This window comes from Carlito syrichta, unplaced genomic scaffold (assembly GCF_000164805.1).
Source record: "Carlito syrichta isolate Samal-C Ts95f unplaced genomic scaffold, Tarsius_syrichta-2.0.1 Scaffold301534, whole genome shotgun sequence".
Taxonomy (NCBI): Eukaryota; Metazoa; Chordata; class Mammalia; order Primates; family Tarsiidae; genus Carlito; species Carlito syrichta.
In genome coordinates, this window is record NW_007245630.1 from 341,045 (window position 1) to 349,271 (window position 8,227).

General features: G+C 47.9%; 1 pseudogene; it reads left to right on the forward strand.

Annotated features, from left to right (window-relative positions):
• The first annotated feature begins 306 nt into the window (after positions 1-306).
• LOC103257084 lies at positions 307-3,791 on the forward strand (annotated as a pseudogene).
• Positions 3,792-8,227: the final 4,436 nt, after the last annotated feature.

Genomic DNA, 8,227 nt, shown 5'->3' on the forward strand with positions numbered 1-8,227 from the left:
GTCTCGAACCCACGGGCTCAGTCAATCCACTCACCTCAGCCTCCCAAAGGCGCAGGATTACAGGCTGAGCCACCTAGCCCAGCTAAAACTACTCTTTTTAAAAGTCCTTAAAGGCTGGGTTCGGTGACTCAGCCTGTAATCCCAGCACTTTGGGATCCCAAGGCGAGCAGATTGAGCCCGCAGGTTCAAGACCAGGCCAGGCAAGCCTGTAGTTCCAGCTACTTGGAAGGCTGAGGCAGAAGGATCACAAACAAACAAACAAAAGAAAAGTCTTTAAAAATAGCAAGTGGAAACTTAGTGGAGCTCATGAACAGCCAGCAGGTACCTGGGGCTGCCCTGTAAGTCCTGGTTACAGCATCATACACAGATTCTAGAAGTACCAAGTCAAAACCACAGGTGTGGTGGGCCCGGGAAGCAGCAGCCATTCCAGGGACTAAGATCCTGGAAATGTCGAAGTGGTACTTCTAATCAAAACAATGATAGTCTATATTGTTTTAATATCTGAACATAACTAAATCAATAGATTTGACATTGCAACGGGCACTAGAAAACGTCGTCCTTGTCTGGAAGCCTGAATGCAGCATTCTTTATACTGTATTTGGGCTCTTATATTCATAATTCAAAAACCCGATGTGGGCGAGGACCTGTGGAATTCACAGAGCTGATGATGTTGGGCTCTGGCCCTGCTCTCCTGCCCATAAAGGCAGGCCCATCCCTAGGAGACAGGACAGGAGGAGCACAGGGCACACACTTCTGCTCTCTCTTTTGCATTGGCTTCCTCGAGTGTGTACCTTTTCTGCCCCTGCCAAAATTGTGTGTGTGTGTGTGTGTGTGTGTGTGTGTGTGTGTCTTGCTCTTGCTGTCCCTTCCCTCTGCCGTCTTCCCATTTCCTCCTCTGTCTCTCTCTGTCCCCAGAACTCCCCACCCCCACAGACACCATTCGTGATAATTATAGTTTATTGATTCTCCTGGTGTTTGCTGCCCCCGGCGCCATCTTCCTCATGTTCACAGGGCACCTTCCCGTCTATCATGGCCTGCATGTCTCCCAGTGTTAATCCAGTGAGAGATGTTGCCTGGACTAAAGCCCAGGAATCTCTCTAGGAAGTGAGTCTGACCCCCTCCTGGGTGACCTCCAGCCTTCTGCCCCCTGGGAGTTGAGCCCAGAGAGCCGTTGAAACAATAATCACAGCAGTTCACATGTATTTTCACCTACCATATGCCAGGCAAGTTAGCAGGCACAGTTTCCACATCCTCCCACATCCATGGGGTGGGGGTTACTACTCATCACTATACATGAGGCTCAGGGAGGTACAGAGCTGTCCTGAAGTTACACAGCTGCTGTGTGCCACAGCTGGAATTGGACTTCCAAGCTTGCACATGCAGATCTCCAACTGTCTTCCAGAAGTAGCAAGACCACTGATGTGGGGGCCATGCAGATACTGCAGGGTGCAGGAGAAACACCCAAGATGCTGATTTTTTTTTTTAAATGCACCCTGATTCTAGCGTGACTGGTGGATTCCCCTCCCATTGCCACCCAGAAAGAAAGGGTCCCCAGCCAGCTTGAACCAGTGCCCCAGCTGCTGAGGGAGACAACCTGTCTCCCACGCTGTTTACTTCTCAGCCATAAACAGGAAGGCCATAAAAGGGGCCCCTTTTGGTCAACCAGTCAGGGGTTTCTCTCTCCTCCTCCCCTTCCTTTTCCTCCTCCCTAGTATGAGTCCCCAGGCAGAGGGAGCATTTCCTTGAGAATGTTGCTACCTCCCAAGTGCCATTGTCTCTCTGTCTTAAAGTGCCTCCTTTGGGCTGGAAATTCCAACTGTGGAATCACTCCTAAGTTGGAAAATAAGGGTGCCTGTGCCCAACCCAGAGAGCTCAAGGACATGTGCGTTACAATAACAGATGTGCAGAATAAACCCATTTCTAGAAAAAATAAAACTTCAATTCCAAGAAAAACAAAGCAAAACCTTGGAGAGAAAGAGACTAAAATCTTGAGAGGCGAGGAGTTCCAAAGGAAAGATTAGACAGCACATCTCAAAGAATGTGCTCTGTCATATTGTCTCCCAAGAGATTCTGAAAAAAAAGTTTGGGGTGGTGATGGGGCAGAGTCAAGCAGAGTGACACACAGTGCAGTTTTTTTTTTTTTTAAGATTCTGAGGGCGGGGCTCGATGGCTCAGCCTGTAATCCCACACCTTTGGAAGGCTGAGGTGAGTGGATTGCCTGAGCCTGCGGGTTCAAGACCCACCTGGGCAGCGAGACCTCATCTTTACGATAAATCAAAAAATCAGCCGGGCATGGTACGCATGCCTGTAATTCCAGCTACTCGGAAGGCTGAGGCGGAAAGATCGCCAGAGCCCAGCAGGCGAGGCTGCGGTGGCCAGGAGCGGCCACTGCACTCCAGTCTGGGCGACAGAGTGAGACTCCAACTCAAAAAAAAAAAAAAAAAGATTCTGAGGAGTTCTGCAGCTAAAGACCTTGTTGCACTAGGTAACTGGTGTTTTGAATATTTTTCCCCTCAAGATTCTGTTTTCACAAAAGGCCCACTTATTCTTTCAACATTTCAAGTCCCCTTCTATACTTTGGGAAACTCTGGGTTAATGCATGAGGTCAGATGTGCTGGACCTTCACTGGTATAGTCTGACCTTGACTTTCCTTTTCAGAATCTCAGTGTTAAGGGCCACTTGGCCGTAACCATTACTGTTCACCGTCTTTACTCCCCAAGAGTGAGCTGAGTCCCATGAGACAAACAGCTGAAGAAGAGATAAGGCAGATGGAATACCCTGGCCTCATCAGGACATTATCAGGAAATTGCCTTCTTTGGGCCCAGGGAAAGCCCCAGCTTCCAGGAAGCCTTGTTTAATGACAGCCCCTTCTTTCTTAGACTCAGTGACACATAGCCACCTCCCACCCATGCCCACAAAGCATGGTGATAGTAAGCCTTCTAGAAATGCATCATTTGGAACCAAGCCCTGGAGCCAGGGAAGGGACACTGCTGCCTTCTTTGGCTACAACTTGCAGGCCCTCCCTGTCTCCCATGCCCCAATTTCAATTTTAAAATCCAACTCCTACAGGATCCTGAGACCCCATCCCATTTCCATATCCCATTTCTAGCTGCAAATTATTGCAGAATCTGAGCCCAGGAAAGAAACTTATTTTCCAGCCCCATCTACCCTTGACTAGGGTGGAGGATAGGACGAGGTTCTTGCCAGGCTTTCCCACCTCACTTTTCCCACTCTCCTGCCACGGGTCCTCCACCCTGGCCATGGCCCAGAAGGTAGACCCCCATGTCGGGCAGGTGGGATATCTGCAGGGGTTGGTCACAGAATTCCAAGACGTCAAAGGAGCAGGTTCTTGCCAACCTTGCCAGCTTCACCTGTGACCCCAGCAGCTATCATTCACTGTCAGAGGAGAATGAGACCCACGTGGAGTTTGCTATCGGAGGCTTCTGCAACCTGTGCCCAGACAGGGCCAACAAGAAGCACATCCTGCAGGACAGAGGCATCCTGCTGATCACCAATTGCCTGTCCTGTTCCAACAAGGAGACAGTGTTGTCCCCTGTCACCACACTCATGTACCTGAGCTCACCAGGTCCCAGCTCCCACCCTAAGCTGACCACCATGTTTGTGGTACAGTACAGGCTGCACTTCTCTCTCTCAGCCTACACCAGGCTCCAGAATCAGGCCCAGATCTTCCTGGAGGACTTCTGCTCCCCAATCCAAGTGGCTGAAACCCCCAGCAGGCAGGCTTACCAGGCCCTGCACTGCCAAGAACTGCAGCCCCACAACAGTCCTGACTGAAGGAGATCCCAAGGCTATAGCACCCCTGCCGCCAGAGACCACAATCCTGGTGACAGGACGCAAGACGCTGGAGGGAGCACAGCTCCCCTGAGCACATTCTTTTCAGTCATTGTAAAGATCAGAATGCAGATCTTTATGAAGACTTTGACCAGCAAAACCATAACTCTGGAGATAGAGCCCAGTGATACCATCGAGAATGTGAAGGCCAAGATCCAGGATAAAGAAGACATCCCTCTTGACCAGCAGAAGTTCATCTTTGCAGACAAGCAGCTAAAAGATGGCCGAACTCTTTCTGATTACAACATCCAGAAAGAGTCACCTGTGTACCTGGTCCTCTGTCTGAGAGGTAGCTGTTAATTCTTCCGTCTTGTACTCACAGTGCCCACTGATCACGTTACTCTGCACTATAGCCATTTGCCCCGATTTAAGTTTAGAAATAACCAGTTTCAGTAATAGTTGAGCCTGTCCAAAATGTTAATAAAGGTTTTGTTGCACGGTAGAAAAAAAAAAAGAGTGACTCCTTAGATGACCAAGGAAAGGCAGGTACTGGAAGAACAGTGTCCAAGTGGGTATGGGAGTGGTACAGATTCTGGGGCCACTAAACTAAGGAGAAAGGAGGGAAGGCCTCCTCATCAGCCTGTTCCAACTACCCCCACCCAGGGCTCCTGTTCCTTTACTTTCCCAAATAAAGGATTTTAAAAGAAAAAAAATAGGAATGTATCCTATGAAACTATTAGTGTTACCTCAGGAGTATTTGTGTGCACAGATCACAACCTTGTACAAAAATGTGAATCACAAAACCTCTTTGATGTGACCAAATCCTTGGAACTATGTGGATATGACTCTCCCCCGCACCACCCCCCTACAAACATCCCAGAACCCCATGATCTTATTGCAAGGAGTCTCTCCAGCACCAAGATCTCCTTGCAGCCCTGTGGCCCCCTCAGTGCCTTCTCAGGCTGCTATGCCTGCTCCCTCCTCGCTGTTCTCTGCCTGGGTCACATGCTTAGCACACACCTGTCGCTGGCTCAAATTTTCAGTTTTTGCTTTGCTTTGTTCTTAAATGAAAAGTTGGATGTTGTTAGGTCTCATACCGGTGAACCAAATCTAACTCACCGATGTTTTAGTCTCATTGTGTTAAAAAAAAAGACTTCAATAAGTTGATTTCACATTAAATTTATGGCCTCCGTTTCTTAAAAAAAGGAGATCTTAGCCGGGCTTGGTGGCTCAGCCTGTAATCCCAGCGCTTTGGGAGGCTGAGGTGAGTGGATTGCCTGAGCAACTTGGCAAGACTTCATTTCTACAATAAATCAAAAAATCAGCTGGGCGTGGTAGTGCTCACTTGTAGTTCCAGCTACTTGGAAGGCTGAGGCAGAAGGATTGCCAGGGCCCAGCAGGTCGAGGCTGTGGTGGCCAGGAGCGGCCACTGCACTCCAGTCTGGGTGACAGAGTGAGACTCCAACTCAAAAAAAAAAACAGTCTCCCAAATTGTAGAGAATTGCCATGGCATACGTTTATTTCTCACTTATACTCCATGTCTTCTATTAGTTGACAAAGGACAGGGCGAGAAGACAGGATGCTCTAGTCATCATGACTCAGAGTCCCGTCGTCCTGGGGCAAAGGAGGTCCCATCTTAACACTCTGTCATTGTCAATCCAGGGGCCAAGAAAGCTTCAGGAGGAAAGCAGAGAATCATACGTTGACTTTTGAAACTTCTGCTCAGAAGTGACACATCGATTTCATTCACATCCCGTTGGCCAAAGCAAGTCACGTGCTTTTGCCTAACTTCACAAGGGGCAGAGTGGACCAACATGCAAATAACATTTATCATAATTCTTCAGCGTCCTTCGCTTTCAGGGGCCCTCCCAAGGCTCTGTACGTAATTTTATATTTGTAACTCAGTATAGCTTTCCTTCAAGAGAGCCCCCAAAGTTGGATACATTCTAAGCCCTACAAAAACCTGAATTCACTTCAGACCAGAAACACCCTAATAACTTCCCCTCTACTTCATGGGCTTGCTGTGAGAATGGAATTAATTTGCAACACTTTCAAGACAGCACTTGATCTGTACTCCATTGGTGTTGACGCTATTATTATTAGGATAATAGTAAACACACAACTCTGACTCCTGTACTGGGCACAACGCGCACGTGCGCGCACACACACACACACACACACACACACACACACAAATTGCTTTGTAAGGAATTCTGGCTCATCAGGAAGTCATCACTAACCAAGAGAATTGCCGTGTATTGGGGGATCCTTGGTTGTGACCTCAAAGAAGTCCTGCTCCTTTTCTGGGCTTCACTCTCCGCTTCTGTCCATGAGGGTTGAAGGCTGGGGGTGGTCCTAGATGACTTTTCTGCTCCATGATGCTAAGTGGAGGGCCTCCAAGGGCTGCGGCACAGGTAGGAATGCTAGCTGTGGCAAAGAAAGCCAGAGCTGATTAATTATGCAGGCAGCCCCACCTCTGCAAACCACCCATCTGGGAGGTCAGCCTGCAGACATTGTATCTCTTGATATTACTGGCCTGTGTGTCTTTGCCCTTAGTCATCCAAATAAAGCATCCCAGCAGTCTACTTCCGGTGGCCTCATCAGACCCTGCCCCCACACATTGTCCCTGGCTCACAGCTGTGGGTCTTTTGGTCTTTTTCTAACAAGCTTTTCTGGTCAGGCACAGGAGATGAAAGAAAGGACTAGTCGAGCCCTCTGCTTGGTGTGTTCTTCTGTGATTTTTTTCCGTCCTTCCTTGCAAGCCCCCAATTGCAGTCTCTCCAAATGCTTTTTCCTATTTGACTGCAAAAATGAGTAAAGGAAATCCTCCATCCTTAGTAAAAAAAAAAAAAAAAAAAAAGCCCCACCCAAGTCCCCTTGCTCCCATTTACTAGTTGAGTGTCTTGAGCAGCTAGTCCCTCAGTCTCTGGGAATCCACACCTCACCTGTAAAGATGCCCTGCCCACATCTGAGCTTTGCTGGCAGGACATGATAGATGAAAGTGTTTTGTTACATTTGAAACACTTGATGGATCTGAAAGAGTAGGGAAGAGTGTACCATGAATAATTCTGTTTTGATATGTCTTCTATTGCTGTGAAATGAATGACCACAAATCTAGTCATTTCAAACAACGCCCATTTAATATCTCATAGCCCCATAGGTCAGAAGTCCAGGTGGGCTGACCTGGGTTCTCTGCTCAGAGTCTCACAAGTCCAAAATCAAGGTGTCAGCCAGCAGGGCTCTCATCTGAGGACTTTGAGGAATAATCTGTGGACAAGTTCATTACAGTTGCTGACACAATCCAGTTCCTTGTGGTGATGTATGTGACATTCTCATTTTATTGCTGGTTGTCAGTTGAGGATTAGGTTGCTCTCTGCTCCCCCAGGTCACCCACATTGCTTCTCATGGAGTCCCTTCCATCTGTGGCACCACAGAGCAAACTCCAGACGCTCATTCTTTCCATCAAGGGTTCACCTGATTGGGTCAGGCCCACCCAGACAACCTCCATATTTTAAGGTCAGTTTACTTAGGCCTTTAATTACATACGCAAAATCCCTTCTTAGCAGTGCTTGTTTTAGTGTATGACTGAATGACCAAAAGAGGAGAATCTTGGGGTGGGGGGAATTTTTAGAATTCTGCCTATCACACAGCAGTTTTTAAACTGGTTTCCACAAAGATGAGATGATGATAGACATTCTGTGAAGGAAAGAGTTGATAGTCAAATTATGCACAGAAAAGCTGGGTGAAACAGGGTGAAATCAGTTTTCTTTGCTGGTTTTCAGTTCGGGGTATAGGAGAGTCGTTAATATACAAATGTAGTCAGTGACCCTTCAAGATATACAGCATGTCCCAAATTTATTAAGCTATAGTCCTCCTTTCTGCTAGAATACCTGTTATTCTTTATTGCCCTGTTGGGGTTGCAATTATCAAATTTTTAAAAGAAATTGTAGCTATGTGTAGGCAAAGATCCAGGATGATAAATAGGAAATTTCCTATATCTTTATCCACCCATTTTTAGAGAATTGTGCCCTGGTTGCCCCAGCTGGTGCTTTGCCTCTGGTTGCCCTCCAAGGCACAGTCCTGGACAACCAGGTGCCAGAAGTTCATGCTCTATGGCCGCTCTACTTCCACTCTGCTTCCTCCAAGGGCCAGCTCCATGGTGTTGTGGGAGGGTTGCCATTTCCATAGTTCCACGGTGCTCACTGTCTCAGAGGCATTCATTGTCCTTGCCCCAGGACCCAGCTGGCCTTGGGATAAGTCTAATAGCCCAGAGGAAGGTCCACACCTAGGAGGGAAGGGTAGGTAGCAGTCTGCTGAAACCAGGCTTCTGTTTAACACTCTTCCTGGCTGAGTTTCACTGATCAAACCCTAAAACAGAGAGGAATGCCCCTCCTTGGAAGGTAGGTCCCTAGGAACAGTCCCTTTTCTGCTACCT